Raw genomic sequence first — 7,501 nt, 5'->3', positions numbered from 1 at the left:
TAAATAAATTTAAATTAGTGTTCTAAGAAATAAAAGTTGTTCTTGTATCTTGCAGTGTCTGCCTTTATATAGAAAAGACATACAGTAAATGCATAACATCGTTCACTGTGACCCCCTTAACATTTCCTGGGTCAAAGTTCACAAAGGAGATTGTTGAATGCCTATTATTTGTATTTTTTAAAAAATAAAGTTCCCAAAGTAGAAGATACCTGTATAACTTAATGTTTAATCAAAAAGTATTTCATTGCTTTTTAAATAAAGACTAAAGGTACAGGAGCACGATGGGTAAATCAGAGACATTCTTCCTGCAGAACACCATGCACTGAAGACCCTTCGCCTTTTTATGACCAACACCTCCAAAACTGCTCCAGATGTCATAGCGCTCAACAAAGGCAGTGTGGGCTGCATTCAGTTCAGTCCAGCAACCACCTATGGAATGCTGCCTCCTCTGTGAATAGCCTCTCACACAAAGACGGATTTGCAATGAGGCAATCCTGTCTTTACCTTAATTAACTCTCAAGCTTAAAATTTTGATGTTTGAACCTAACTGTAGTTCTCAGTGATTCCCATATCTCTGGGGGCTTTTTCCATAGAATAAAATACATAGGAAATATTTGCAATGATTACATTTACAATCATATCCAGAAGGAAATATTTTGACCTCAAATTCACACAGAATGCTTTCCATACTTTCTATACTTCTTTTTTTTTTTTATAATGAATTGCTTATATTTAAGAGCAGGGAATTTCTCTTTGATATTTCCTTTCTCATTTATCATTTGAGTTGATAACTTATTACCTAACTAAAAATGAGTTACTATGATGAGTTAAAGACAGCAGAGGTACAAATGATGGAGAAATATGGATGGAGTTTTAGTTGGCCTACTTAGTTGGCATCAGTCTCCATCTCATTAGGCTTCAATGAAGGGAGAAATCTCCACCCCAAAATACATAATGTCATGATGAAGAAAACTCTAAGGACATGAGAATCATCAACTTCATATATCCAGTTCAGATTCCTATGTAGGCACTACTATATTGAAGATATATATCCCACTTTCACGAGTTAAACATGACCTTACGTAACAAGCAATATAGATTTTTATATAAATTTTTCATACTTACAGTGCATCCTTAGGACAGTCTTAATTTTTCTATTCTAGAAAAACCCAATTAAATATTTTGAAATCATGGTGAATGACATGGAGGTTAATTTCTAAAATTATTAAACTAAACATTTTCATATATTTACCTGATTTAAAATATCCTCTTTAACTGTCTATGATTAAAAATCTGTCTTCTACATTTAGTTATTTGTGGAGTCAATTGTATGTATCATAGATATAAATCGTTTAAAATTGTTTTCATTTAAGTATATCTTCAGAGAAGCTATAATTTTATTAGCTCATTTCAAACAAACTTTTGTCCTTTATAATTCTCATCTCTGCTGTAATCCTATTGAAGTCATAGTGATTTTCTTTAACTATGCATGATTTATTGTCATTATTTTTATTTTTAAAACAAATATATCTACTTAAAATGTGGTCTTTAGAAACTATGGCAAAATCAATGAACACTTACTTAACAAACTTGTAACTGAACAAAAATTTTCCCAATGTGCTCAGCGTAAGCACTGTTCAATCTAGTTTGTTTGAAGAGCCACTGGTATAGTATCCAGACTGTCACTGTCATGCCCTCAAAGTATCTTTAAGACAATGGTGAATATAATGGATAATAAACGATTGAGACTTTTTTAAATTTCTGCACTGACAAAAAGTAAGATTTAATGTGTATAAATTTTTTGCACTGGAGTTTTGAATTTAATGTGTTCTTTTACTGTCATATATGTCTTCAAAGTAAATTATATTAATATATTCATACTAAGCAAGAATTTCATTTTCTTCTTACAAAAATATAGAGCTTTGGAATAACTTTAGGCCTCCAAGCCTAAAAACATGAAAATGCAAAATGAGTGGAACTCAATACTTGAGTGATGCCAACAGATATGAATGTAACGTCTGATAGTAAACATTACTTTGTTCCTGATACACATTATTAATCATTTTGCTAATCACACTCCATCTTAGATTTACAACACTGAAAAACTGAATATTTGCAGGATGAAAATTTCTTTTAGACATTTCTCATAAACTATATAGAATTTTATTTTTTGTGCAATGAAAATTTCAAAAACCAAAAATTTGGCTTTGAAGGAATAATTGTTAACCGTTCCTTAAAATTTTAGTTACGTCTGCTGGAAAGACTTCATTTTTGAAAAATCAGAGGCAAAGAACAAATACAGATCATGGCAACAAGCCAACGCCAATAAAAAAACGAAAAGAAAGAATACAAAGAACTTAAAATGTTACCTCATTTTTAAAAACAGCAGCAACAAAAACCTATAAGAGACAATGAAAGTTATGTTATTCTCACTGGTAATTTTAAAACTCAATTTTGGAAATGGGAATTTTTACTATAAATAAATTCATTTATAGGTTAAGATATACATCAATATATAAAATTAGAAAAAAATATTATGAAAATTGTTCACAAAAATAGTTCATTTTTAACACTTTTATTCATAGGCCAAGTAATCATAATTCTTAAAATTGCTATATATCTAATCTTTTTAATTTTCAAGACATATATGACAAAAATTTTGCTAAAATATATTTCATATACTGCACTGTAAAAATACTTCACATATATATTTATGAATTACCATATTGGTGAGATTTGTCTTTTCTTATTCAATGAAAAGCATTATGTATAAGGTTTAGCAAAGAGTACTAACTTGAAAGGATTGTCTTTTTGGCATCAGTATATACTTTTAAGTAGTTATAGAAAGTTTACACATAGTAATAAATATTTTAAAATGATAAATGTTAATTTTATTATATCTTTTTATCTGTTAGTATGTATATTCCTTCAAAGAGACTGCCTTCTCTTTTAGTTGTTTTAAATATTTGAAAAAGATCCACTTCATATTTCATATTTCTATTCAATGTCATAATGCTTGTAACTTACTGATTCCCAAAGAATTTGAATGTCAAAACACAGGGGATACAAGCTATTCTTTTTGAAATTATTATTCTTTTAACTAACAGGAATTCTGCTGGAAAAAGCAAACTCTCTTACATTCTTATGAATTGAAATATTTAAAAAAAATCCTCCAGTATGCTCTGCAAATTCAAAATAGTGTATATTTTTAGCTATTCTACTGTTTTCCATTTATTTAGTGTTTATAATTTCAGCAAATGGGGTATTTCAAACAACAGCAGGAAACCATACCATTTTTAAGTAAATTGCTTATTTTCTACTGTGTCTAAAATCCCTTTGAGAAATGAAAATATTTCCTTTCATTACAACCTTGACCATTCTACATTAAATGCAATAGTTGTTTATTATTTAACATAAAAACAAAAATTATTATTTAAATAAGCTTCAAGTTAACCTCTTTATACCATGTAACAAATGTAATAAACAGACACAAGACCTGTCTGTTTACTGGCCTAAAATTGTAATTCCTAAATTGTAAAATAAGTATACTTATTGATGTTTAGTTTAAAATGTGTTTATCTGTAAATCCATTCATTTATCCAACTAGCATTCATTGAACAGTACCACATACACATGCACATCCTCTTTGAAACACTGAGGGTAGATGGAGCTCGAGGCAAGCAATGTTCCAGTTTTACAGTACTGACTTTCTAGGACTTAAAGATACACAAAGAAGTAGAGATGTGTTGTACTGATTAAACCCATAATGTTAAATAGCTTGACTATGACTCTCTCATATCAGATGCAAAGGGCAATCTCTGAAGACATGACGTTTAAATGGATAGTTTAAAAACATGAAGAAAAAAACACATGAAGGAAAGAGCCATGAGAAAGCCTAGAATAAGAGCCTTCTGGACAGAAAGAGCAATTAAAAGTCTGGGAGTTTGAAGTATTGCGAGCAGACAGAACGGTGGTGTACATTCATGAGGCAGTGGAGGAGGCAAAAAGGAATGCAGTCAGATTATATGAGGCTCTTGGAGTAGTTAACTGCATTAAGTGCTGTTAAGAGTTTAATATTAAAACAAAAAAAATGGGCTGGGGAGATGGCTTAATGGAATAAGTGCTTCTCTGGCAAGCACAAGGGCCTGAGTTCAATCCCCAGTTCTGAAAAAAAAAAAAAAAAAAAAAAAAAAAAAAAACTGACCACTGTATTTGACAACAGCAATCTCTTTTGAAAGCCTTAAAAAGGTCAGTTTCTATGAAACAGTGAAGTCAAATCATGACTGAAACAGATTAAGAAGAAATGTGAGAAAGGAAAGCACAATAAGAATATATAAACACATATTTCAAAATAAATATGTTGTAAAAGGAACAAGAGAAATAGGCTGGAGCTGAAGATGTACTCAAGAGAGTTTTATGGAATTTTGTTAGTTCGTTCATTTGTTTAGAATACAGGATACTAAAGATATTTATATATTAATTAAATGACCTGGCACAGGAAAAATAATTATACATGAGAAAAACACTTAAAGCAAAAGCCTGGAGAAGTAGAAGGGGTCTGCTTTAGAGCCTGTGTAGTGACGGGAGTTTTTGATAATAGCAGGAAGGTAGAAAGTATAATAAACAGAAAAATTCATAGATTTGTTGTCGAAAACTAAAGATATATTATGTGGGTAGTTTAATTTCACCAAGAAAAGTCAGTATAGGAGTGGAACGGGAATACAGCACAATATATAAGCGGCCGGAGGGAGGAAAAATGACTGTGCGTGTGTGTGTCTATGTGTAGACATAGACACACACACACACTATATAGTGGATACTCACGTGTATGATACAAACTGGGGAAAAACTATACTTCGAAGATATCTTTTTGTCAAATATTTTTAAAGCCTCTTATTTAAAGCCTTGAAATTTTGCTGTCCAAGGATTCTGACAAGTCCTCTTTTCCATAAGATAAAGACTAAGTAAGGACCTCTTGATGCCATAGATTTTTCTTACTTTTCATTATTTATTTGCCTTTATTACAGAGTAACTGGCAGAAAGGTTTCACGGTTATTCTGCTATAATTTAAAACCTATGAAGAGTAATTTCATTTTATGCTAAAAAATGTATATTCAACCTGTCTCAAATTTTATTTTAGAGGTTAATGAGTGCCCACCTGAATTCTTTAAAAAGATAAACAGGCACTAATCTTTTAGTACAACTTTTTTTCTGTATGGAAAATGTCAAAACCTATCATTTGTCATTTAGGAGAAAAACATGGGAAACGTGATTATTTTGTTCACTGTACCCTTTTCTACACTCCTAGGAAGGATGTGATCCTCTATTAGTACTTGCTGAGTTATTTCTGGATATGCTGTGTGTAATTCAATATACAGGAATTTTAAAATATACATTGGTCCTTGGACTTGATGTGAAATTATATTGTGAATTATGGGATAAGTTTGTTCTCCATTATTTTGCTCTTCTTTCATAGGCAAAAAGAAAGATGTATGTATGCATATGTGTAAACATTTTATACATTTAAATGGCTACATCCAATTTTAAATGGATATTTTGAATTTTAGATAATTTCAACAGTTGCAGTGCACGTGAAATAACATAAAATTTTAATATTCAATAGCATATTTCTATAAAATGTCTGGATAAAATTTATCTAGGTTGAGAAATTTAATCCCTCAGAGTTATATTTAATTAATAAAAACTGCAACTAAAATATTTCTTCCTTTCTACATTATTTTTTAAGCTATGTCTTTGTAACTTGACACGAACCTATACAGCGTAAATGAGGTTTATCTGAGCTGTGATTATTGCTAATTAAAAACTTTTCCCAATTAAGGATTTTGCAGTATTCCATCCACTCTTACAAAAGAGGGGAAGAAACATCTGTGAGAAGAAAGGAGTGCAGCGCCACAGATGTTTTTTGATTTGATATATCACCATTTAGAGCTTCAATATGTACTTTCCACCCAGGTTCCATACATAGCCTGTGCTCTCTTTTCTGGTTGTAAACACAGTATAGTAGAGAGATTAATGTAGTAAAGGGGTGTTCACTGAACTTCAATCCTACCTATTCTCTACTTTACTCTTAGGAGTGAAGTAGTCCAAATTTATTTAAAAATAGTATTGTTTTTATCTTATAAAATCTACTAGGATATTCTGATGTTCCATGTAAATTCTCACTGCTGGCATGCTAACAACTTAGTAGTGTTACAGAATGCTCGGCTTTCAACATGAGAGACTGTGGGGACTGCATTACACATGTCACCTATCTGCTGAAAGAATATGGTGTTTAGCAAAACAACCTGCTGAGCAACATAATAAGATTTTTGTACAAAGTACAAATGACTAATTATTGTATTTTATTTTTCTATGATTTCCTAAGAGGCATTATCGGGGTCTTACAGATGGAGTAAGCCTGTTTATTAAAATATGTATTAGTAAATAAAAGTTACAGTTCTGGTGGTTGAATCTGACTCTTGTATTGATGCACATTTAGTGTAGTTTGCTTAGTCTATTAAATCTAAATACTTTTTAGGACATCAGTAATTCTGGATGTAAAATCATGATTACAATTTTTCAAGTAACTAATGATGTTGAGAACTAGAGATGAGTTCACATAAATCAGTATAAGAGGTGCAGATTTTTGTAATGATTTGCACTAGCAAAACATTTTGTAAGATTCAAATGAATTAAATTTTCACAGTGGAGGCAATACTGTACACAAATTACAGATGACTAAAACATGACACCCAATATTTAGCTCTTCCAACACAAACATCAATGCCTATATAAAAACTTTCAATAAATTATAAATTGAAAAAATTTCATGTTCATTTAAAGTTGCCAATTACAAAATACACTAAAAATTTCTGAATTAATCAGAATGGTACATCATTCAACATCTTTTTCCTACTTTAGCCCCAAAAGCTAGTATGAAATTAAAACTAGTGAGAAGGTACTTATTCTCTTATATATGTATCTCAAGTAGTGTTAAGAAAACTCCCATACCATTTTGAAAGCTGCTTATGCTCTAATAATATTAAATCATACTAAATTCTTCAACCAAGTTAAGAACCTTATGCTGATCCCTAAGTTTATTCTTGAGAGTAGTGTCCGTGGACAAAGCACCAAAACAGTAGATTGAAATACTTTTTTTGAGTCCTAGCCCACGTCCGCTGAGTGTGTAGGAGAGCTTTCTGCTACCCTGTGCCATCGGGACCAGTCCCAACCCAGGCGTAGTGTGGGCCAGACCCTCTCCCACCAATTGGGATGCCCCCACCACTCCACAAAACCTCCCCCACCCCGCCCACCGAGTAGAATTTCTGCCGTGTTCCGGGAACCACCAGACCAAGTCCTAGCCCAGACCCAGTGAGTGTGAGGGAGAGCTTCCTCTCCCCCTACTCCACCTTGCCCCCTCCAGGCACAGCTCAGGCCTGGCATACACGCCTGGGGTGTAACCCTGCAGCTGCAATCCTGGCAGAGAGTGTAAAGGACAGAT

The sequence above is a fragment of the Octodon degus genome, unplaced genomic scaffold, assembly GCF_000260255.1.
Source record: "Octodon degus isolate 3935 unplaced genomic scaffold, OctDeg1.0 scaffold00237, whole genome shotgun sequence".
NCBI lineage: Eukaryota > Metazoa > Chordata > Mammalia > Rodentia > Octodontidae > Octodon > Octodon degus.
The sequence above is the reverse complement of the archived record's forward strand: the minus strand, read 5'-3'. Positions refer to the sequence as shown.